At 58.5% G+C, this 25,428-nt stretch overlaps 1 long non-coding RNA gene across 3 annotated transcripts in view; it reads right to left on the bottom strand.

Moving 5' to 3' along the window:
• The window catches only part of LOC147573306 (uncharacterized), a 343,518-nt gene that overhangs the window by 136,141 nt on the left and 181,949 nt on the right, over positions 1–25,428 (bottom strand). For all 3 annotated transcript variants that reach the window (XR_015244605.1, XR_015244606.1, XR_015244607.1), the window contains exon 2: positions 11,846–12,379. This is a non-coding gene — a long non-coding RNA (uncharacterized LOC147573306). The remainder of the gene's footprint in view (positions 1–11,845; positions 12,380–25,428) is intronic.

Genomic DNA, 25,428 nt, shown 5'->3' with positions numbered 1-25,428 from the left:
TTCCCGGCAACTCAAGGAGCTGGAGCTGGGCAACATCCGGGGGCGGGGGGGGGGGGGGAAGGGGTGCTTCTGGGACATTCCCTGAGTCTCGCATGGGGCGGTCCTAAGTGTGGAAGTCGCCATGAGTCTGTGAGTCCTTCACTTTTGTTTACTTCTTAGGAGCATCTTCTATGGAGGGCTGGTCTGGGAGAGCCTTGGTGCCTGAGAAAGGCGGCCAGATTTCCTGGGGACTGTTTTAATTTGGGATCCTGCCCAAGAGATGCAGAGACAGAATTTAAGTGAAGTCTGTTTGGTTGATGATCCCAGGAAACATCATGGGTGAGTGGTGAAGGGAGACGGGGGCAGAGGGCGGCCCACAGAGGGTGGGTCATTGGGCCACTGAGCTCAGTCCTGCTATGGAGACTCTGGGACCCAGTGTACATGAGTGCTCAGTTACCCCCGCAGAGGCAGCTGGGTATTTATCAAAGGGTTCCATTGCCAAGAGAGATGGAGAGAGAGAGAGAAAGAGAGGGAGATAGAGACAGAGAGAGGGAGATAGAGAGAGAGATAGAGAGAGATATATAGAGATTGGAGAGATAGGGAGAGAGAGAGAGAGAGGGAGATAGAGACAGAGAGAGGGAGATAGAGAGAGAGATATAGAGATTGGAGAGATGGGGGGGAGATAGAGAGAGAGATATAGAGATTGGAGAGATAGGGAGAGAGAGAGAGAGAGAGAGAGGGAGAGACTGACTGAACACCCAGGACTTCTAGATTGCCGTGCAGGCAAAGACCAGAGGCAGCCCCAGGAGAAGGAAAGCTGGGCAGGTGCACCCTGACGTGGTGAGGGTGAAGGGGTCCAGGTAGGTGGGATCTGCTATGGGGACAGGTGGCAGGAGACCAGGGAGGGGCAGTGAGACCCGTCCATTCTAACTTGGGACACGACCTTCGGGACACGATGGTAACAGCACAGAACACATTTAGGGCCCTTAGTCGGCAGAAAGGAAACCAAACTCTGACCGCTCGAGGTCGGCTCCCCGCAGGGGATTTCTTCTTCCGTCGGAGGGGAGGGTTGTCCCGGTTTGTGAATCCAAAGTCTGGAGCCCAGAGCTCCAGCTGGCTGCCCATCCTCACCCGCAGCCCCGGCTCCCCCGGTTCAAGGCCACGCCTCTGTCCAAGGTGCAGGCACAGGAGAGGTGGGCCCCTCGCCGCAGGCCTTCGTGCCCACCCGCGTGCTTGTTTGGTGACCGGCCGGGCTCCCCTGCGGCCGCGCGGGCTCCAGTAGGGAGGGGCTGCGAGGGGGGCTCTGAAGCAGTGGCAGGCTCACGGTGACTGTTTTTGGAACGAATGAATGAGTGAGTGAGGGCGTCACACGTGCACCTTGGCCTCAGGCGGCCCGCCCCCTGGAGCCTTCTGCGGAAGGAGTCTGTGTTCACAGGAAGGTGAGAGAAGCCAGAGGGGCGGGAAGCTTGTCTGGTCTGTGTCCAGATCCCCTTGAACTGACGGAGGCCCTTGCTCCCGCCCCGCCCAGTCGTGCGCGGAACCGAGACAGGTGTTGGCTCCGCTTCCCCAGCCCCTGGACCAGGTCCCCCGCTGGCCCTCCAGGCAGAGGCCAGGTGTCCCCGGAGCAGCCAGTGAAGACTTCTCTCCAAGCGGAGCCCGTGAAGTAAAACGACCAGCCCAAGGTCACTGACCGGGAAGTGGCAGGGCCAGCGCTCCAGCCGTGAGAACCCCGTGCCCCGTCTCCACTAACGGGCTCTCCCTAAACGGCCAGCTGCGGAAGCGGAGGTCAAGGCCGGGCTGAGTGGCCGGTCGGGCTTCCCCGCAGGGGTGCTGATGCTCCTCTGTGCCGCTGGTCCCCCTCCCTCTGGCATGAGCCAAATCAGAGGGGCGTCTTACACCCATTGTATGGATGATGAAATGAGGGCCCGCAAACTTAAGTGGCTCCCCCAGATGACAGAGCAGGGGCGGAGGGGGGTCAGGGTCTAAACACAGGGCTTCCTGACCAGCCAGTCACCCTCAGACCTAGCCCGTCCGGGTGCAAAGTCAGCCTTAAAACTCGTGACCCTTTTGAAAGAAAGAGCCGCTTTAGAGACAGGAGGTCACTGAGTGTTTTGTCCTCCCCGGCACGTCAAAGCAAAACGAACTCAACATAGCTCCGCAGCAGGGCCGTGAAACACGGCAACCTCTGTCCAAGGGGGGGGCTACAGATTGTGGCTCCTTTACGGGCACGCCTGCGGGGAGCCCTGGCTGGGCCCCACTCTGCTCCCCAGGACCGACGTGTCAGCCGGGGGCCGTCTGCCTGGGTCTCTTCACGACGGATCCAGGTGACCCTGGCTCACGAGGAAGGGGACCCACAGCGCGGAGCCACTGGGCCCCGGGGTGAGACTTCCCGGTACCACCCAGCTGACCCGTCCTGTCTGTGGAGGCCAAATGTGTCCTCAAGACCCGAGCCCGGGGCTCTGTCCGCCACCACAGGGAGAACTTAGCATGAGGCCCAGAGAGACAGGCGACCTGCCTGTCAGTCTTGCCAGCGGCCCCCGGCGGTTTGCACCCTTCTTTGCTACCGGGACCCCGGTGTCACCCCAGATTCCTCTGCAGGGACAGGTGGCTCTGTGATGCCCTTCTGGCCAACGAGGCATAAACTGAGGGTTTCCGGGAGACCCCCCCTCTCTCCGCCCTTCTAGTTGTCTGAAATAGTGCTGGGTAGCGAGATGGAGGAGTGTGGTTGTGAACCGAATCGCCTGGAGCCAGACCCCTGCCATTTACCAGTCCTGTCGCTTCTGCATAAACCCCCCCCCCCCCCCGCCGGGCTTCGGTGCCCTTGTCATAAAAGAGCTCCTTCCTCACAGCTTGCTGGGGGCATTAAATGAGCTAATATGTACAAAGCCCTTGGAACAGCAGCTGGCTGATAGGAAGGCTGTGAGGAGGCTGGAGGCCAGGCAGCCCTTTCGCAACCATGAGGCAGACAGGCTCTGACAGCAGGGCCATCCCACTCCCCCTCGACAGTCTTGCTGTGGGAGACCAAATGCTCGTTAGTTAGCTGAGCTTGTACGAACAGCACTCATTTGTTTCCGATAAACATGCGCAAGCCAGGCTCGTCCTTGTCGAGGGCTGCACGAAGAGAACTGGCTGGGGTTGGAAAACCAGCGGGGATCGTGTGGCGTGTGTACAGGCCGGCCTGACGGGCAGTGCTGAACTGCTGTGTCGGGGGACGTGTCGCACAGCTCACCGGTGACCTTCACAATTAGCCCGACGTCTCGTGAAGTTACTTGGAAACCACAGTCCCCACACCACAGCTCCTTTCGGTGTCGTGGTGGAGACCAGAACTTCGGCAGGCTCAGTGCTCGGGCCCAAGCCCTGGTTCCGCTCTTTGCTGGCAACGACCTTGGTCTTTGTGTCTCGGTGTCCTCATCTGGGAAACGGGGATGATCATTATCGCACCTCATCCAGTGTTGTCAGGATCTGATGAGTTAATCCGTGGAAACACATGGAATGTCCGCGCACAGTAGGTGCTCAGGCGATCTTTGCTTCAATATGTTGCCAGCGGTCTGTGCAGTGATGCGCCCAAGGCCACCCTGCCGGGAACTAGATGAACCCCAGTCTGAGTAACGCCCCCCGCCCCCGCCCCCGCCCCCGGCAGCCAGTGAATCTGAAGATCCTGCTTCTCCACTAAAGCACCTGCGGCCTCTCCCCGGACTCAGGGCTGCTTCCAGCTCCACCTCCATCTACATCTGTGGCTTTTTTTTTATGTTCATTTATTTTCAAAAGAGAGAGGGACAGAGCATGTGCCAGTTAGGGGCAGCGAGAGAGGGAGACACAATCTGAAGCAGGCTGCAGGCTCCGAGCAGTCAGCACAGAGCCCGACACGGGGTTCGAACCCATGAACCGTGAGATCAGGACCTGGGCCGAAATCGGGACACTTAGCCGCCTGAGCCACCAGGCGCCCCATAGAGTTGTGGCTTTGGCCAAGCGTCCAGCCCCACCTGAGCCTCAATGACCCATCTGTAGACAGATCAGGTCATTCCCGGAGGTGTTCCAAGCACCGAACGCACACTTTTCCAACAGAAGGAGCAGGACCCATGGGCCACGACCCCATGTCCCGTCCCCCGCCCCCCAGGCAGCCTTGCTCTCTTCCTACTGAGAGGTCAGGCCTATGTCCCCTCTCCCTGAATCTGGGCTTTGGGACGCTTCGTTCGGTTGAGTGCGGTGGGAATGCCGCTGCGCCTTCCGAGCGAGGCCAGATCACGGCACCGCGGGCAGCTCTCCCGGGGTCCTCTCGGGACGCTGGCCCTGGGGGAGCTGGCTGTTGCTGGAGACACCCAACACCGAGGCCACTGCGCCGGAGGGGCCACGAGTGCTCCAATCCACAGCTCAGCACCGAGATGCCGCAGGGAGAGGCCCCCAGCTGAGCCCTTCCTGTATTTCTCCCCGCAGGGCTCTGTCCCTGTAAACATAGCACCCTGCCCCGCACCCCTACGGCCTGTGGTGGGGGGAGGGTGCACGGAGGACGCTGTGCCGGAGCCTTTGTGGGGGACGGGGCGGGGGGGTAGAGGGGCACAATGGAGAGCTGGGTGTGTGGAGGGGCCAGCAGCAGGGATGGGGGGTCGGGAGGGTCACAGTCCACTCCTTTTGGGCACCAGGGCGGGTGCAGGGCAGGGACACACAGGAGCTAGCTAGCGAGGAGGGAGGTCAGAGTGACAGCGGAGCCCCTGCCGCCTCCCTCCCCTGCTCGGCTTGCCGCTCGGTCCCTCCCTCTCCCCCTCCTCCCCACTAAGGTGCTCCCTGGCCTCTGACACTCACTGCTCATCGAGCACTCCCTTCACTACCCAGGAGATTCTCTGCACCCTTCACACTTCCTTCCTGCCTTCTCCCTCCACGTGGCCTCCCCTCCCCACACCCCCCCCCACTGGCTATGGGGCACCCCCACCCTCCCAAATCCCCCGATTGCCCCCCACGTCCAGAGTCGGGCCTCAAAGGTGAAGGGGAAGGTCGGGGCTTGCTGGGGGAGGGGTGGCACAGTTGCGTCCTCCGGCTCCACGGGACAGGGGAGCCCTGGGGCCACCGCAACTGCCCCCCTTAGACCACCTCTCACCGGGCAAGATCACTGCCAGCTTCCCTTTGGAGTAAGAAGACTGCGGTGGGGGGGTGGCCAGATTGAGCCTTGACTCAATCACCATCTGAGCCTGTGATAGCGAACATTTTAAAGTTGGGAACAGAAACGCCTAAGAGGGAAGAGTTAAAATTACGGAGAGTCCCACTTTGTCCAGTGGGTGTTGTCCCTGGGAAGGGAGGGAGCCCGAGATGGGGCCATTGCTGGGGGGGGGGGGGGAGGGGGCTTGTGTTTCAGGTCAGAACAACACGGGCCGCAGTTTACCTGGCAGAGGTCAGCCCTCCAGGTTTGTGCTCCCAGAAGACGGACTTGGAAGCCCTGACTTTTCCCACACTGGGTTCTGGGGGCTCTCAGAGGAGGGGAGGGGCGTGGCAGCCACAGTATGCGGGACCTGGTTGCTCAGGGGTGTGGACCCCGGTGCTCCTGTTACTGGAGCCCCAGTGGTGGCAGAGCCCCAGGGGAGCCGGGAGCTGCCCCTGAGTGTGCACCCTTCTCATCACAGAACTGAGATTCCCTCGCCCTGACTTTGCTGGGAGGCTCTGCTTGATCAAGGAGCCTTGGAAGGAAGCGCTACTGGCTCCCCTAAGACTCAGCCCTCCTGGCCTGGGTCTGCGACAATCCCATGGCAGGGGGGCGGGGCAGGGGACCTCCTAAGTCTCCCCTGGTCGCCCGCCTGGAGCCCTGAAACTCCCCTGCTCTAGCTGCTTTGATCTGCTCCCTCCCACCCCCCAGGTGGCGTCGCTAGGGACACAGGACTTCAGAATCAAGAGCCGGGCGGAAATCGCGCCAGGGTCGCTGGTCCTCGCAGCCTCCCAGAGCCCGTGGGCCCCGAGGTGCCCTTTGCCCGGGAGGCGTTGCTGAGCACAGAGACTCACACGGGGAGGGGACTGGGGTGGCAGTCCGAAGCAGTTTTCTGCTCCCAGGCCGTGAAGAATTACATTGTAGAAAATCAGTGATGGGGCGCCTGGGTGGCGCAGTTGGTTAAGCGTCCGACTTCAGCCAGGTCACGATCTCGCGGTCCGTGAGTTCGAGCCCCGCGTCGGGCTCTGTGCTGACAGCTCAGATCCTGGAGCCTGTTTCCGATTCTGTGTCTCCCTCTCTCTCTGACCCTCCCCCGTTCATGCTCTGTCTCTCTGTCCCAAAAATAAAATAAAAACGTTGAAAAAAAAAAATTAAAAAAAAAAAAGAAAGAAAATCAGTGAAGGGGGGGCGGGGGCGGGGTGGGGGGAGGGAGGGAATGTTCAAGCAATTACATAAAGTAATTTGCAAAATCTGCACATGCACAGGTCGCCCTGTTTTTATAAGGATGAGAGAAAATAAATCACAGTAGTGACAGCAGCTAATGCTCTCACTGCTCCTCCCTGACGTGTGTGTGCGTGCGAGTAATCTGCACACAAAAACGCCAAGACGTGAAAAGCTGGTACCTCTGGTGCACTTGGGTGTGTCTTTTCCCCTCCTTCTTGTGCTGCGGCACTTTCCAGATATTCTACGACAAACACAGGGCACTTTGCAAACCGTTTCATGATTTGTTTCTCAAGAATCCCGAAAAGTTGAGGCTCGGCAGCCCCCCTGCAATAGAGAGACGCTGACACGGGGATCGAAGCCCCGAAAGCTGAGGCCGGCCGTTTCGGGCCCGGCTCCCCTCCCTCCCCCAGGACCGGCCGGGTCCCGCCTGGTCCCTCCGCGGCGTTCAGCCCACTGCGGTCGGTCGGGCTTTCCTGGAGCAGCTTAGCGGAGGCCTCGGCGTGTCCCAGGTGCTCAATATGTGATGTTAAATAAAGCTTTTTCTAAAGGATGTTTCACCACCTCCCCCAGCGGCATCCAAGCCCAACACGAGCCTTCCCGCCTCTGAGATGGCCCTCTCCCTCCCGGACACTATCTGTTCCTCCGGGGGGAGGACGGCACACGACACAGCGGAGACCCTCTGGGACCGAGCCCGGAGCCAGAGGCGGTGCACGGCCCGTCCCACCTGGAAGGAGGTGTGGGGTCCGTCCCCACATTCCGGGTCAGGGGGCCAAGTGTCCGAGACGCCCAAGCTGGCCCCCGAAGCCACACAGAAGCCTTCCCTGTCTCTGTTCCTGCTCCCCTCCCCGTCTGTCTTCATGGCGGATACGCTCTGCTCAGGAAGCTACCCTGTGCCACCGAATAGTTACACTGTTGTTGTCATTGCTGTTGCTGTTTTAAGTAAATCGGTCGCCCAGCTCCGTTAAAGCCGGCAGGCCGCGGGCCCCCGAAGCCAGCACCGCAGACAGCCCGCACTGACAGGACCTGTCTGGATCTTAGCAAAACAGAGCTCTACCTCGGAGGGCGAGGGGCTGGCTTTAAGAATGTTATCGTTTCACTGAAGGAAAAAAAAAAAAGAAGACGACAGGCCCAACTGTTTGGTCAGCAGCGAAATCAATTTATAAATGACCCTTCCCGTGTGTCCTGTAAACTTTCCCTTCTCCAGATTCTGAGGGTCTGGGTTCCAGGAACATTTTGTTTAAAAAAAAAATCATACGTTAAGTAAAATGAGGAAAACGTTCTGTCGTCAACATTGTAAGCGAAGTGTACATTCCCCGTGAGATACGTGACTCGTTTCCATAAAACTGTTCCCGGAGTGTTAACGCGTGAGTCCCGAGGGCAGCCACTGCCACGCCCGGGGTGACCGTGCCACGTTGATACAGAAGCGACCCCGTGGGTTGTAAGGGACCTCTGTGTACCTTGTGACAGGCACTGGGGGCTGGGGGCTGGGGGGGACGGAGCAAAGAATTACTGAGTGACTTCTGTGGGTCCTGAGCTCAGCCCGTCCCTCCCTCCATGTGCTCTCCCCGGGAGCCCCAGGGGCCCAGGCGCATCTGGGGTCCCGCTGGCAGTTACGGTTCGGGGCCAACGGCTTCGCAGAGAAGCCCTGGGCTTGAATCCCAGCTCCGGCACTGGGGACCGGGGACAAGACGTGTCACAGGGCCAGACCAGGGCGGGGTGAGGGAGGCACTTCCTCTAGCACCACGATTAAGGGGGCGCTGGAAACTCAGCCATCAAGACAGAAACTGTACTTCTATATTAAAAAAATTCATAATGAATGCAAAACCCCCACGATAAACAAAACAGCAGAATTTTGCAGGAAGGACAGGACCTGACCCTCCCCTGCCCGAACCACCTTACTCGCCCTGAGCCAGACCCGTGTCCCGTCTCTGCTTACAGATGTCAGATTTTACTCTGCATGGATTTATGTTTGCATTCATTTAGACCTTTCTTCTTGACGCCTGGGTTTTTTCAGCACCTCCTTCAATTCTGGGCCTGAGGCGAGGGTTTCGCTCCCCTCCCCTTGCTCCCTGCCCCCGGGGACGGTCTCATCCTCCGAGCCTGGTGTTCTCAGAAACCCCAGCACCAGCCACGGCTTCCGGGGGCCTGCGGCCTCAGAGCGACGGTTTGTTTGCTCACCCACACACGGTGTTGTGCGTTCACATGTGCAAAGACCGGGGTCAGGTCCTGAGACGCCGGTGCCCCCCGACCCCGAGCTTGCAGTGTGGTGGTGCAGACAGGACAGGATGTGGGAGGGACCCCAGTGGGGACAGGCCTGCCTGCAGCACATATGACTGAGCAGACAGGAGTGCGTGCGGGGATCCACCCTGGACCAGCGGGAGCCCCGGAAGCCTTCCCAGAGGAGGCGACACTCTCCCAGGCCTCGGGGAACTTGACAAAGGGGAGAGACAGCACATGTCTGAGATAAGTAACAAAACGATTGGCTTGAAGGAATCTCTGTGAGCAACGCCTCATGTCACTGAGGCAGAGGGAGGGCTGTTACAAGGTTCTGAGACGGTTCTGGAAGATGGACACATCCTTCCCTTTGCAGGGAATTTCTTCTGTTTTCTTTCTGGCTGATGCACATGCACACGCGTGCACACACACACACAAGCCCCCAGCAGCCGTCTCTCCTGCCCAGGATCCAGGGGCCATGGCGGCCTTCCTGCCCCGAGGTCCCCACTCAGGGGCACTTGCTGTCCGGTCACGTGCCCTGGGCCCCTCCTTTCCCCCAGTCTCTGCTCTCTGCTGGTGTCCACTCCCCACTCACACTGCAAAGGCACACTGAGCCAGGGCGTCTGCATGTTACTCGGGCCTCATTTTTAGGGGCCGTAAGTCCAGAACTCTCCCATAGAATTCTTAAATCCTTCCTGAGCCCCTCCTGCCTGGGAGCAAGCCCCCAAATCCAATCAAAGAATGCTGCCCAGAAAGTCAATCTGCTTGAGCGAAAACTAGACGCTCACACCTAATCACCCATCCCAAGGGTGAAGGAGCCCCGGGCAGCCACAAAGTGGTCGAGGATTGGTACATGTGGACGTGGAGAGATGCCCGTGTACCGTTAGGCTGAAAAAAATCAGGCTCCAAACTCGCAGTCCAATATGATTCCAATAGCTTTTTCAAAGCGAGTGTTTATATGAAGAGACGCCTGGGGTGGGGAGGGCTGGGGGGCCGCCGAACGCTGCCCGCACTTACTTAGGACGGGAAATTGGGAGGGGAAATTTTTTTTTAAAAATACATCTTTACGTTTTTTGGGAATCGAATGTTCTACACGGGCATCTGTTATCTTTGCACCAACAACAGCAAAAGCCCAGCTAAGCTGTTTGCATTTAGCACCGTGGGTGAGTAAGAAGGAGCTGATTTTCTAGGTAAATCCTGATTCTCTCTTGTAACATAAGCCTCGTGATGGAGTTACCCGTCTCTGTTCGAGTTGCGCATTTCCTAACTGACCTGGACTGGAAGCCAGACGACCGGTTTGTCCCGAGGCTCACGGACCCGATTTCTGACTGTGTTCGTGCCCCCCGGTGAGCGAGTGGGTGGCCACCGAGGTGCCACGTGGCTCAGAAAGTACCGCTCTGAATCTCGGAGCCTCTCTGCACGTGGCGTCTGGTCATATCGAACCCCGTGCAGGCTTAACTTCTTAACGCAAAGGTCCAGCTTGACACCCGCTGAAACTAGACCTTCCAGAACCTCCACAGTTTAAAGGAAAAAAAAAAAGGCATTCTCTTTGTGCGCCTGTCTCTGTCTCCTTTCCATCCCTCTTCATTGCACGTAATATCGGAGATGATTTAGAGGAAGTAAATATTAAAGAGCAGGTTGCCGATGAAACGTGTAAAATCGGGGCAAAGAGGGGAAGTCATCAGAACACGTCCACTGACTCTACGGAATCCCACACAGCCACTGGAGCGCGTCGTAAAGCGGGCTCCGAAACGTATTTGCACAGTGCGTTTACCTCCCCACCGTGAGACCCCGGAGCGGTGGACGGATGCTAAGGATCTCCATGCGGCGGGTAGACCCCGGGGGCCCGCAGACCCCTGCCAACACTTGGCCAAACCTCCCAACAGATCCGTCTTTCCCTCGCCCCACACGTGCAGACACAGGCACGCATACGCGGCCACCGCGGGCACACGCACACGTGTGCACACACACGCAAGCCCCGGCCAGACAAGCGCATGTTTATGTCCGTGGTCAGGAGCATGAACAGCACTTTGGCCCCACTCGGCGCGGGTGATTCATGACCCTGGTCCGTCTGGGCCAACCTGGGGTGGTGGCCGGAGGCCCCCGGGGAGGCTGGACGCTGCCGGAGAAACGATGGAGGGGATGTGGCCCGTGGGGGGATGTCTCGATTTATCCGGAGCCCCGTTTACAGCCTGTCCATTGTGCCCCGTGTCCCTCCCCCCCGCCCTGAGCAGGTCCAGCTGGAAGGAGACAGCGCTCAGAGCTCAGTGGGCGCAGACAGGACTAAAGTAAACACAGTGCTCATCGGCAGGCAGTTAGCAGCCTTTGGACAGATGATCAGCGTTGAGCTGGTGACGGACCACACACACGAGGCCCCCTCGGACCACACAGGCATCCGCCTGCCCGGCCTCTGCCTACGCCACACGCACACAAGGCTGGCCTCGCCTCACCGCGCCTTTCCCCCGCGCCACAGGAGATTTGGAGAAGCGTCTAGAAACGCCTGGATGTTGCAGACCCATGGCTGACCCTGGCGTTTCCAGGGGCCCCCGCTGGAGCCCCCTCAAGTCAGGCCCTGCGACAGAGACCACTGGCCGCGAGAAGCCGAGGGGGCAGGGTCTCGGGGTCACAGGCCCTCTGGGCCTTGAGGCCTCAGTCTCCCCCATCTGTGAGCTGGGGCGCTCACAGCAGCTGGTGTGCGGGGTGTGTGGACCCAGCCTCCCGGGGCCATGGCTCACGGACCCCTCGGGCCCCCGTGTGACTCTTACTGTCCCCCAGCAAGTGGCCCACATCCCGCTGAGGCCGGTGCCCTGAACACCGGCCACCCTTTACCAGGCAGCCGCTGTCCTGCCCCCACCCAGCTCCCAGCGGGCAGTGACCTCTGCAGACCAGTCCCTTCAGGTGACCCTCAGACACAGAGGCCACCTGGCACACTTGAGGCTGTGACCTGAAAGCCCCACCCAGTGGGACGCCCCTGGGGAGCGCTCGCTAACGGCTGTCCCTCCCCCCCCAGCACGTTCGCAGAGACCCTGCCCCTCCCGTGAGGACTCCCCCACTTCCGTGGGCTGGCACGAGGTGGGCAGATGCTCTTCCCCGTCGGGGCCCCGCTTTCAGACACCCCAGGGTGAGGCCCTGACCCCCCCGGGCCACTCTGCCATCTCCAGAGGGCTCCCGAATCCCAGGCCACCTCCCTAACGGGGAGCCAGGCGAATAAAGCCCCTGCCCGCTGGCCAAGGCGGGGCTGGCGGTGGTTTAGGCTCCAGACGCGCCTAGCAAGGGGGCCCATCTACTCAGACTCACCAGGCTCATCGTGGAGAGGTGTTGCCCCCAGGGCGATGGGGGGAAGTGCAGGCTGAGGCCAGTCTCCATCCCGGTGACACCTCAGAGCACCGCTCCGGGGTGGGGTGTGTGGCCTCCGGCCGCCCACAGCACCATCTGCAGGCCTTGCCTGGGGCCGGCGGCTGACCGGGGCCATCTGTCTTCATTACGCGGGTTTATTTGGGGAGGCGAGCGATGGGGGGCTGTCATGGCTGAGAGAAGGCTTGATCTATCGGCAGACACGCTTTGAAGCTCCCTTCAAGGGTGTAGCTGTGCAGATCGGAGCGGGGCGCACCCCCATACAGAAGGGTCTGCAGGCCGGGGGCCCCCCGGGAGCAGGCCTCCAGGGGAGAAGCGGGCGAGAGCCGCGCCTTTGAACTCTGCTCTGCTGCTCTCTTGGCCTCCGCCCACCACCCAGGCCACTGTTTCTGAGGTCCGATGCGTTTTTAACGCCAGGAGAGGTCTCGGTGCGGCTCGAGGACGTAACGGTGAACATCGGGGCAGAGGCCTCGTAATCTGGAGGGGGAAGCACACAAGAGGCAGAGAAGGAAATGAGATTCTCAGAGAGTAGGGAGAACACAGGGGAAAACGGGGCTGGGATGCGGGGAGGCTGGGCAGGCGACTTCCTGGCTGGTGGTCAGCAGCCCTGGGCCCGGGCTCTGTTTGGATTTAGATCTCAGAAACTGCCTCCTGAGAATCCGTTCTCCATTACCACGGGTCATCCTTCAAGGTCCAGCTCCCCGGTGCACCAGTCCTCAGTGTCCTCATCTGCACAATGGGTATGATAAGGGTACCGAGCTCTGAGGACCGCAGGAGGTCACACACGAAGCCCCAGTGAGACCCGGAGAGCCGGCCACAGTGCCCGTCTCCGCGGGGCGACCCTCCGTGTTCAGTCCGTGTGGGGCATAAACGCACGCTGGGGAAGATCTGCCACCCTGAGCAGAGAGGAAAGATGCCGTCCTGTCCCGACTCCTCGGGATGGTGAATAGTCGTCACAAGGGTAAGGGAGGCTACCCACAGAGGAGGAACCCTGAGGTCACTAAAATGGGCAGGGCTGTGCTTTACAAAGACACAGAGGGAATGGACTGTATTAGCGTAATAGAGGGAAGACCTGGCCAGAGGGGAGAGAATTCACCGGAATATACTTTCAGGACCCGTGGTCAGGACCCGTGGGAGGGTGACGGCTTTCATCCCGGTGCCCAAGCTGGCTTGACCTTCCCTTGGGGCTGGGGTCCAGGCTGCATCCCACGCGAGGGGTGACCAAGGCAAGTCACGAATCTCCCTGCACTCGTCCGGGAGAGGGGTCTAAAACCCCCGTTAGCAGGAGGAGGGCGAAGACGGAATTCTAAAAGTCGAAACCGGTGCCTGATACAAAACGGGTGTATCATCTTCCCATTCCCCTGGGTTCCCCCATCTCCCAAGTTTTCCTTTTCTTATAAGACCACTAAGAGGTAATGCAGAGTCACTTAAACGCTGGAGAGATAGGCAGTGAGGACGCGGGCATTAAACTTAGGGTCAGGCCTTGTCCCCGGCGCCCGTGGAAGCAGATGAGGGTTCGGACCCGAAGCCAGAAGCACGCGCTCTGGGCCTGGCGCTCCTTCCCACGTGCAGGCCTTCGTGCACCCGAGGGAGCTGCGAGCCTGCCCAAAGCAGGGCCTGGGGCTCTCGGAGAAGGAGGAAGCACGGCCTCCAGAGAGGAAAATCCCCGTGTCTTCGGGATCAAGGGCACAGCGACACCTGCCACTCGCTGAGCGCCGACTCTGGGCCCGGAGCCTCGGTTTACAGAGCCCTCAGGTGACCGGGCTCGGGACCCGCCGTGCCCTTCGTTCACCGCTGCTGAACCTGGGCATCGAGAAACCGCGACCCTTCCCTGGCTGGGTGCCCGAGCTAGAGCTCCAAGCCTGGAAGGTTCGGCGGGGGTGGGGGTGGGGGGTCATTCCCACTTCCCAGCAGATGTTCGGTGCCGAGCAGGCCGTGAAACAAACCCCAGGTCCCTCCGGCGCGGGAATCACATGTGCCTGTCAGGGCCCAGCGCAAGCATAACACAGACCCTCCGCTCCCGACCTGGCATGGGAGGCGTTTCGACTCCCGCTGCGAAACATGAAGGTCGTGACCCACCGGCTTCCCCAGCTGCCCTTTCCTCACCAGGGGAAAATCTGACAACAGACGTGTTATTTATGAAGCTAATGCAATCCAGAGGCTCTCGGCGCACGGGAGGGAGCGGGAGAGAGCGCGGGAGAGGGGTCTGGCCCCACAGAAACCAGTTTCACTGGCTGCATTGTGAGCAGGACGCACACAGCAGGGTAGGGACGAGGCTCACCACGACCAGCAGCCCGGTGGCCGGAGAAGCTCCAGCAACCAACACATCTCCACCCAGGGGCCGCCGGTCCCGGCACGTTTTCCCAGGGCGGCCGGGGAGGCACGCAGGACACATCCCCTGATCAGTTTTCTCCTCGGAGTCGTGCAAATGAGAGAGAGGAGCCCCCTGGGGCGAGCGTTTCTGTGGGGCAAAGACGGTCAAAGCCTCTAGACTGCCACGTCATTCTCATGCAGGGACTTTGCAACGGGCTCTTCCTGCGAGGAAAGCTGAGTTGGTCGCTGTGTTTTTCTCTTGACAGCTGTGTGACCTTGGGCAAGTTACTCAACCTCTCTGCGTGCCTCGGTTGGTTTCCTGGTCTGCAAAATGGGGAGGACCTATGGTGGGGAGAAGGGTGTGAGTTAATAGATGCAAAGCACTGACAGCACCCCTGGGTCCTGGCTAACTGGCATTTATTGCTGCCATTAGAGGGAGAGTTGCCACACCCACACCTTTAAAACCGCTTAAAACTGTTTCTTTACACACACACACAAAAGTGTGGCAAAAACAATAGCAACAAAAAGGGAAAACCTTCTGATAAACCCTATTTCAAGGCACTTTAGTCACGCGTCCATGTTTTTGTGTCTTTTGTCACAAAACAGCCCCTCGAGCTGCTCGTCTCGCAAATACGTGGGCTTGCAAACAGGCTGCGTGTGGCCTGGGTGAGCTGTCCCCTTCGTGGCGAGGATCCCCGGCAGATCTCGACGGTCCCACATGAGGGGGCGCCTGTGTGCGCAGGCAGGTGCCGTGTGGACGCGGATGCTGGGCATCACGGAGTCCACTGCGGGCAGCGCGTGTCCAGCATCCACCCTGCTGTTTCCTGGGGATTTTGGTCTGCGTGGGGTGGGGGCCGATCTCTGCTCGCAGCCGGGAAGACAGGTCCTCCACCAGCGCCTGGCCGGGCTCTGCTTCCTGTTTACTTCAGAGAGAGAGGCTGGGGCCTGCGGGGTCTGTAACCAGCCCTGGGTCTGAAACCAGCCAGGCCCCATGAGCGGCTATCACCCCATCGGCCCAGATAGGCCGCGGGGCTCTGCCGTCCGTCAGCTGTCTTCCGTCGTCCTTGAAAGTTCCCTGTCCTGGAATGTCTTCTCGTGAGGTGGATTCGGCCCCCGTGGCACGGCTCACGGTTTCTGCAGGGCTCAGCTATGCGTTTCACCCTTATTTGCAAAATTAGGACATACATACTCTTTTGAAACGACTTAAAATTTCACGTTGAAAATTTCCGAAAGAAAATCATCAAAGGAGAAAGGAGAGAGGAATGATCGCCCCACCCCAAACCTCGTCACCGAGAAATAACGCTTTGGTCAAATTTCATTCAACGTCTGTCTGCGCAAATTATACCCGTAGAGACCCGTGCGTCCTAGGAGGCAAAAAGGGGACGGACCAGACACGCGGCTGCTGGCCTGCTTTTGCTTCTAGCTCAGCGATAAGTGATTTCACAGCACCATCAACAGCACCGCACCTCGAATCTCCCTGGGTAAGCTCCCCAGGTGAGCAGAAGGTGCCCACACGCAGAACACAGATGTGTCTCAGCAAGGAGTGACCGAGTTTCCGGCCACCGACAAGCTGCACGTGGGTCCCATTCCTGCCTCACACGGCGTATCACCTGACCCTCTGCCAATCTATCGGTCTGCCAATGTCATAGGTAGGAAGGGGGAGCTCATGTTGCTTCTGTCTTAAAAATAAAAAGTACTTTGCACATAGTTACCAGCTGCTTACGCACCTGTGGACTGGCACATCTATTTAAACCCCGGGTCTTTGGGCTGCAAATGCGGCTTTCCAAATATGGGTCCAGCCCCACCCCACACCTCCTTGAACCGGCTCGTCTCTTTCTCTCAAGAGATGGTCCTGCCTCTGGTGTTTGGGCGCTCCTGTAGATGGCGAGGGCCGGGGGGCGGCGGGCTCACCACCGCCTGAGGGTCCGAGGGTTCCCAGCCCTGCCCGGGAACCACGCTGGTCCCTCCCGTGAACAGCATCTCGAGCGCCAGAGGATGCCGGAAGCACGTGGCTAATTCCATCTTTGTTCCAGTCAAGCTCACAGAGACACAGAAGGCTAAGGAACTTGCTGAGGGTCGCAGAGCGGGACAGCGGCAGAGAGAGTAGCTGAGCTGTTTTCTCCGGCCCGTGGAAACTCACAAAGGACACGTGAAGCTGGTTAGACACCTGACTTTCAAAAGAAAATACTTTCTCAAACTATAGACAGATCGATAGTTCCTCAAAATCTTCCTCAAAGACTCTCCTACAGACGTTTTCTCAAAACGAGAGCCACTGTCCCAAACCTGTTGAAGTGAGAGCCTCGGGCGTTGTGACCACAGCCCTGCTGGGTGCTGGGGCTCCTGGGAGGCAGGAGGCCTGGCCCAGCCTCCAGGATGTCCCTGTTGACTCAAGATGTCACCGGTCCACAAGGCAGAAGTGGCTACAGCATAATTTAATTGATATAGACCCAAATGAGGCCACGGCATTCACCCTTATTTTCTTTCCCTCCGCGAGCTGCTTTTAGACATTGGATTTTCTTCCTGCAGAAACGCCTTTGCGCAAAACAGGGGAACACACGACGTTACAATGACCGCATTCGCCTTCTCTCCCGCCCTGCCTCTCCAGCCTCGGCCACCTGCTTCCCAGCCGTCCCCCTCGCCTTCTTGTTACTCTTCAGAACTTCATTCTCTGTATGTCTAGCCCGCAGATCTCTGAAAACAAGGCTCTGGCATCAGTCAGTCACACTCTGGTATGAACTAGTCCAACACCTTAAAGGGTTGAGCCCTACCGAGAAAGAGCATTCCCCCCCACCCCCCGCTCTTATTTTTTTTTAAAGGGGACATGTTCATCCATGAGCTGGGCGTCCGGGATGTGGGCATTGGGGCAGGCACATTGAGTCTGAAAGGAGACGTCTCAGCTCCACTGAAATCAATCCTTAAATTTCACCTCACTCCCACCCTCCTGCTTGTTCAAGGACTCCTCTGTCCTCAGGATGAACCAGCAACAGGGGGTCACATCTAATCTCAGGGAGACTGGGTCGTAGAAATAAAATCTTTCCTTTTGTGGCAAACCAAAGCAAACAGAACCTGATGAAACAATGAGAATAAAACACGACAGAGGCACACGCTGCGACCCCTTTCAGTGGAAAAGACTCTGCCCCGGGTCCATACCTGTCAGTCAGGCAGTCCCGCGTGCACAGAGCGCCAGGACGGGGCAGAAGGTGCCCGCGGGGGCCAGGGCCTGCGGGCTGGGGCCACCGAGGCTTGCAAACTAAATTTAAAACCTCGCCTCCCAAGACCCTTGTGTAAAGGTTACTCGAGGTCTATTCCGGGTTCAGGCTTAAAAAAAGCATCTTTATTTGGCAAGGAAATGCCTTGTGAGAAGGCGCTCGGCGGACGAGGGGCATGGAGGGAAGCTGTGGCTTGGTGAGTTTTTCTTCTGGCATTTACAGCCCTGAAAAATGATTGCAGCTTCCTCTGGCCGCCGGAGCTGGAGCCTGAAGGAGTGACCTTTAAGGAGAGTCTGTTTACTCCGTCTTCGGGCAGAGGCCCTTGCGTGAGCTCTGCAAAGTGGCGCCCCGCCTTGGCGCTGACCCCGGGGCCTGCGTCCAGACCCACCAGTTTGGAACAAGCAGGGGACGAGCCGGGGGCTGGTGAGGGGCTGCTCCGGGGTTGGGGTGAGGGGCGCGTTCCGGGAGGTCAGGGTCAGCCCCTGCCCGCTGGGCGCCCGGGTCTGGCCTCTGGCCTGGAACAGCCTGCGAGGCGGGTGTGTCGTGACCTGCCATTCCATGCTTCGTACGTTCTGGAAACCCTGTCCCGGGGCCAGCTCCAAGCTCCCTCACTTTTTAGACAAAACAAGAAGTAATTAGCCTGGATGGGGATACTCCTTGGTCTTTGTGGACCACACCGCAAATCGGGTTTGAATCTCGATCCCCTGAACTCTCACACCAAAAGGTACACGGAGGGAGAAACGGAAAACCAGGGAGGCCAGGCAGCGGTCAGAACCCTCGCGGAGCTCCCCGAAACGACGCCGGCCACGGCCTTTGCAGCGGCCAGGGAGACTGGAATCTGACTCCTGCGCGCGGCTGCTTAAACGTGAAAGAAATAAGCATGTGTAACGGGATCTGCTCGTTTCCAAAAGTTTGAATTAAACTTGAAGCCTTGGATTTACGTTTTTAAAGATCGTTTTGAAACCTTCCGGCTTACAACACGATCGCTGCTAATTTTCTCTTCATACCCTGATTCAACAGTCTCTGTTCCAGAGAGTCGGTGCTTTACTAGAATCCTCCGGTTTCGGTTATAAATATAATATTCTTTGCTTGGAGGAAATCTAGGAGAGTTTTAAAAAGGAAAATTAAAGCGACACGCAGTCCCGCTGCTCGGAAGTGCCCACGGTCAGCACGGCAGCAAACTGCCTTCTGTCTGGCGCACGTGTGTGCACGTGTGTATGTGCGTGTGTGCACACGTGTGTGCAAGTGTGCGTACACGCGCACGCACATGTATGTGTGCGTGTGCAAACGTTCGCAGGCGTGCACACGTGTTTGTGCACACACGCATGTGTGCGGGTGTGTGCGTGCACGCACACGTGTATATGGGTGTGTACACACTTGTGCACAAAGCATTGTGCACGTGCGTGCGCGTGTGTATGTGTGCGCGTGCAAACGTTTGCACGCCTGCACACACGCACGTGTGCGGGTGTGTGCGTGCACGCACACGTGTATATGGGTGTGTGCACACTTGTGCGCAAAGCATTGTGCACGTGCGTGCGCGTGCAAACGTTCGCACGCGTGCACACGTGTTTGTGCACACACGCATGTGTGTGGGTGTGTGCGTGCACGCACACGTGTATATGGGTGTGTGCACACTTGTGCGCAAAGCATTGTGCACGTGCGTGCGCGTGTGTATGTATGTGTGTGCAAACGTTTGCACGCGTGTGCATGTGTGTGCACACGTGCGTGTCTCATACGACGCATCCTTACACAAAGCCAGCGTCAGGAGTTTTGTATCATGCTGCCCTCCCTTGTCAGCATCTCATAAGAATGTCCCCGCATCATTAAAGGACCCGTGCAAACGTAGTTTTAATGCGTGTCCAATATGGCAACTTATGGATGTGCCATAATTTATTTTACTATTCCTCTATGATAAAAAAATGTTTTAAAGTGTGCAAACTTCCTTTCCCAGTGGAAAAAAATAGAATAACTGCTCTGGAATGGTTATTTGTGATTTCCTGAAATTAGGTCAAAAATATTACACATTTTTTGTTACCCCAAGTACCTACTTCCTGGTGGATTCCAAATACCGACCCGCTAGGTGACCAGAGGAAGGGGAGTGGCCAGACCCTTTCCTTGTGACACTGGGGTGGGCGTGCCATGGGGTGTGCTGAGCCCCGTCCCTCCCAGGACGCTGTGAGTCATGAGCTAGGCCGAGAACGATGAGGAAAGGCGTGAGGCCTGTGTCTGGGGGCGGGTGTTCCCAGGCTCCACCCGAAATTTCAGGGGTCCCTGAGCCCTGAGCCCTCGCTGCGCCCCTGGAGAATTCCCAGGCCCGAGGGTTTAATTAATGAGGATCCCCTCTGACCCAGATCCAAAATTATCTCAGATCCCTTCGCTCCATAATTCTGGGAAGATCATAGAATGTTTTGTTTGTTTGTTTTGGTTTTTGTTGTTTTAGCACTCGCCGTTGACATTTAACAGGGAAAACTTTTTGCAAACATTGAAAAACTCTGAACTTCTCTCTGCAACTGAAGACATCGCAAAGGAAGGACTTACAGAATAAAAAGAGTGAAACTTAGACAATCTCAAGAGTTGTGTCAATCTGCAACCAATATATATTTAGCGCTCTGAAAAGAGTCACAAAATGAGCATTGCCTTAGTCACTGGGGAACTAAAATAGTCACATGTGTTTATCCCGCCTGGTCTTGTGTGCGGTAAGGTCTTTGACGGAATTAGGACTGACTCAGTCCTTTTCCTCCGTGAAACGTCTGTGCAACGTGCTCTCAGACGCTCCCGGTCTTCGGTTGTCAGTTTTATCCCTTCCTAGTGCAACGCCACGCCTCAGCGCCCGGGTTCCGTGGACAACCAGGACGCGCATGTCCTTGGGGGGGTTCACCAAAGTCCTAAAAGCTTCAGGACCCTCATCCATGAAACGGAACGCTGCCTCGTAGCTGCCGTGACCCGGGGAGGAAACACGGCGGGGAAACCACTCAACGCGTCACTTAGGATCAAGCACGTTGTTGGTCTTCTTGGAAGATCCTGAGGACGAGACACGACAGGGATGCTTGGTGGCTGGCGGCTTCGGGCGGAACGGATGGACGAAGCGTGACCCGTTCTCACTGCTAAGCGTTTGGGACTAATCTGGGCTATAATTTCATATTGTAAATGGAATCAATTGCGCATTAAAGGGGGAGGATCCAGGTATCTGAGACAGCTCACAAATCCGGGGGGTGTGGGTGACATGGAGGGAGCTTTCGCGAGCAGGTTCTGTTTGCCAACCTCACCAGCAGGTTTTGACGTCGTGCTTGGTAAAAGGTGCCTTGCGAAGCAGGCGTGTCATTAACGAATAGTAACGGCGAAGCATATGGACTGGCGTGACCATCGCTCAGCGTGGGGAGAGCGCGCACTTACCCAGAGCACCTCCCGCAGCCCTCCCGTGCTGGGGCGCCGCCTGCCCAGCTCGGCAGGTGCGGGAACCGGCACGGGACAGACGCACAGCTTGTCCCGGGCTCCCCGGGCTCAAACCAGGCGGTCCGGCCCCAGGGTCCGCGCACAGTCTCTCTGCGGCCAGCCTACAAGGTCATTCCCTTCGCTCTATTCCTTTTATTTATTTGAGAGAAACAGAGACGGTGCAAGCGGGGAAGAGGCAGAGAGAGAGGGGGAGAGAATCCCAAGCAGGCTCCACGCTGCCAGCGCAGGGCCTGACGCGGGGCTTGAACTCATGAAGCCGTGAGATCGCGACCCGAGCTGAAACCGAGAGTCGGAGGCTCACCCGACTGAGCCACCCGGGCACCCATCATTCCCTTCTAGGGGGGATTTATCCATTTATTTTCTCCTCTCAAATTAAAAAAAACACTTAATCTCTTAATGGAGGCTTATGGAATTCAAACGGGGCAGCTCTTTCCCGGAAATATCTGATGATAAGGAAGAGAACAAGGACGATAAGGACAAAGCACGACAGATTCATGACTGATGCTGCCCCTGGGGGAGGAGTCTATTCAAACCGAGCGACCCAGGGGGCAGAGGCACAGCTCCCGTGGACGTGGACGGTTGCTCTGGGCGGCTTAGCAACAGACGGGAGCGCCTGCCTCAGCAGCGGGCGGCGACACCGTGTGGGGCTGGGGCTTTCCACCTGCAGTCACGCTCCGCGGGGCCAAGCTGGTCCTGCCCCTTCGGCCCTGCACCAGCGCCGTGAGCACCCCAGCACCCCCCTCCCCTCCAGGCCGGGCCTAACGGCAGCACCGTGGGGAGAGACACAACAGGTGAGTATTGTCACCTGGGGAGAGGGGCAGGTGGAATGTCCGTCTGCAAAGAGGGGACGGCGGATGCCTGCTCCGAGGCTCAGAGCGAGGGACGCCTGGCGTGAGGCTTTGGCCGCACATGCTATTGGCCCGTGTGCCCCAAGGGGCCGCCAGCAGGCGCTCCCAGGTGGGCCCCTGGCACGAGGTCTGTCAGGACAGGCGTCATGCTTAAAAGAGGCAGACAGACGTAGGGGGGGCTCCCGGTTCTGTTGCCCTGCAGCCGCGTGACCGGGGCCTCCTCGTCCTCCTCCGTAAACGGGCACGTAGAGGCCCCTGCCCACTGGGTTGCCGGGTGGGCGCCAGGAGATGACCCCTCTCGAGCGCATCCCCCTGCCTGGCACCCAGCAGCCACGCAAGTCCGCGCCGGCCGGCATCGTAAGTGTCACGTGCCCGGAGGCCTGATCACAATCACCTCGCGCCACAGAAACGCAGAACTCCGGACAGGACAGGGATGAGCAACCCCGGGCTCGGGCCTCGACCCTGGGGTAACTGGAGACAAAAGTGTGGGATCAGACTTGCAATCAAAGAGGGAGAGCGTTTGCAAACGAGCAGGTTACGGTTAACATAAACTTTGGAAACCATGAGGAAATTAAGGATATCACTTTAAATTAAATATCTTAAGTAGACATGTACTTTAAATGTGATAAGACAGCTATGGTACATTAAGTCAATGCCGATTGGTAATTAAAAGCGGATTTCTCCAGGCTTAGCTGCCCGGGAGGAGAGATCAATGTCTTTGTACAGGAGCTGACAGTCGTCGGAAGTATGGTTTTAATCATCCCTGGCCCCACTTGCTCTCTGCTTGGCAATAATAATGATTTGTTCTCGTAATGAAATAATATTCATTTACCGCAAACGCAGTGCGCACACGGGGCACGATACCATCGGTGTTGCGCCCTGATTAGGACTCCGCTACACGATGATTTCACGGAATTCCAGAATATCAGAGCTGCAGCGGGGGGAGGTCGATTCAGGTCCCGGCCCTTCATTTCACACGTTTGACCAAGGGATTGCGTGGTTCGGGTTGCACCTGGCCGTGAGCTTCCGGGAGGTTCCAGGGAAAGCCGAGCAGGGGTGTTTCGGGGAAGCTGCTTGTCCCGCTGTGTCCTCTCCCCTCCCCTCCCCCATCTCACTCTCTTGGTCCTTCCCCTTCCCACCCTCCCTCCCCATCCCTCCTTCTCTTCCTCTTTCTCTTCTCCTCTCGCCCCTCCTCCTAAGCACCCCAACCCTTCCGTGCTGAATGCCCCACGTCTGTACCCCACCCCTGCCCTGTCGGCTCCGAGGAACCCGGGGTGCTCCTGGGGGACACGGCAGCCCGGGGGAGCCTCGGGGAGCGGCTCGGGTCCGTGTCCTCAGATTCTGGCTTCACGTTCAACCGTACCTCCAGCTCCACCCTTACCTGTCCGCAAAGAATGGCGCGAAAGAAGGGGTGTCTCCTGTCTGTGTCCTCCCAGAAAAGACCCCAAAGAGTCCTAATGTACAGATAACCCCCTGAGACACCCTGGGACCTTGTCAGGGGCTGTGCCACAAGACCCCGGACGCGGGATCCCGGGGTCCCCGGGTCCCCCTGGGTCCCACCGAAGACCCATGAGACACTGGGCTCTCTTCTCACGTCCAAGGCTCCGGGAGGGGAGCCAGGGCCCCGGGCCCCCAAAAGCTGTGTGGGTGGAGTCGAGGGCACGCCTCGCTTGTAAGGCACCAGCTAAGCAAGCTGAGATGTTCCTGGACGCGGTTGCCCGTGGAAGCTCCCCCAGAAGGTGCTCAGATGTTCGAAGTTCTGTGTCTCAACAGGACACCCGTGTTTTGTATTTGAACGAAAGGGGGGCGCAGCCTACAGACGGGGCACATGTGAAGGCGGGACGCGGTGGGGACGGGGGGTGACCGTGCTTTCGGGGTGGGTCTCCGCCTCCGTCTGTGCGTCTCTCTCTCCAGGTCCCTGTTTCTTTCTCTGTGTCCCCATTTCTCTGCCCAGTTCTCTCTCTGTCTTTTTCTCCTTCCGCCTTCTGTCCTGCTTGTCCCCGTCCATCCGTCTGCACGGGTGTGCACTTCTGTCCTTCTCTCTGTTTCCTTTTTGTCGCTCGTCTCCTCCCCCCTCCTCTCTCTCTCTCTCTCTCTCTCGCTCCCTGCACTTCTCTGTCCACCCCTCCAACCCCTGTCTTGCGCATCTCCGCCAGCCTGCCCAACCCTCTCGGGTGCCGTGCATCGCGCCCCAGACCCAGGAGCCCCCGTGGCCCCGTCACACTCTGCAGACCGCCAGTACGGAGCCCCGGACCCTGCAGACGTCTACGTGAACGCACGAGGTTCGGCCTGCAAATGGAAACGCAGGCAGCCGTGGCCTTGGCTCTGGTCAACCCCTTCCAGGCCCATGGCGCACAGGCGCTCACTCTCAGGAGGGTAACACGGGGAAGAAACAAGCCTGCGTGCTTTCACCAACACGACTTTCTCTAGCGAAACCTCTGTCCGGCTTCCACCTGCCGCGAGCGGGGCTTGTCTCATTTTTATTATTGTTCTGAGGACAATCCACTCACAGACTTCAAAGGGAAGCACTAACGTTTCTGGAGACGCCCCCCCCCCTACCTCCACGCAGCACCGGGGGGTCTGACAACAAGGCGTGTCCCCCACGGTGCCGGCCTCGGGTCTGTGACTCCCAGGCAGAGCCCCCGGGCCGCTGCCCTCCGGAACGCGCACGGCAGTTTCAGAGACCCGCCGGGCTTAAGGAAGGGCTGACCTTCCCTGGAGCGGGGCTGCATTCTCCTTCGGGGCAACCTTCACTCAGTGCAAATTATTTGAGTGGCTTAGGGTCTCTGCTCCTCCAAATTCCTGAACGGAAGTGCTTCAGCTCTATAATTAAAATCCGAGGAGACCCAGAACGCTGCCGCGTCTCTGTCCGCTCCCCGTGAGAACAATTGAACGTCTGCTAATATCGATGGCTCCCAAAGTCTCCACCTCATGCAGACCAGGCCCAAGGTCCCCGCACAGCCACCGTCCCTGTTCACATCCCGCTCCCTCCCCACACTCACTGACCAGGTCACCGAACCTTTCGTCGTCGTCGTCCCTCCGTCCCCAGTCTGAGCCCCGTATGCACACGTGGCACCTGGGCCATGTACACCGATGACCCAGAGCCCAAACGAGATGAGTCAGTTCACTCAACAACCAGGAGGTGTTTGCGAATCACCTGCCCCATGCGCAGCGCTGTGCGGGGCCGGACTTCCGGCCCCGGGTCTGCCGCTGGCCAGCTGAGGGGGCTTCAGCAGGGGCTGGTCCTGTTCCCCAGGGACACAGCAGTGAAAAAGGAGTAAGTGAATGAATATAGGTAGGAAGGAAGGGAGGGAGGAAGGGCGGAAGGAAGAAGGAAGAAGGAAGGGAGGACGGAGGGAGGGAAGAAGGAAGGGAGGAGGGAGGAATGGGGGCCAAGGCACGTGCTAGGCCACCCTGCCACGGGCACCCAGCAGCCAGGCCTGAGTCCCAGTGTGGCGGCCATCAGTTCTGGACTGGCCTCAGAGAGAATTAATTGCAGGGGTGGAGAGGGGCAGGAAAGGAGGGACGGTCGCACGACCTGGCCACGCTGCTCTGCGGGGGCCTGCGGATGACCCTTGCAGCTGCCCGGAGAGGCCCGCCCACCACCAAACTCCCAGTGGCCAAGTGACAAAGTGGGGGGGGGGGGATGTCTGTGGTTGGAAGGTCCGAGTCTTTGATCTCCTCTGCAACAGCCACCAGGAAG

Source organism: Puma concolor, chromosome E2 (assembly GCF_028749965.1).
Source record: "Puma concolor isolate L17-30 chromosome E2, mPumCon1.1.hap2, whole genome shotgun sequence".
NCBI classification, from domain to species: Eukaryota; Metazoa; Chordata; class Mammalia; order Carnivora; family Felidae; genus Puma; species Puma concolor.
The sequence above is the reverse complement of the archived record's forward strand: the minus strand, read 5'-3'. Positions and strand labels throughout refer to the sequence as shown.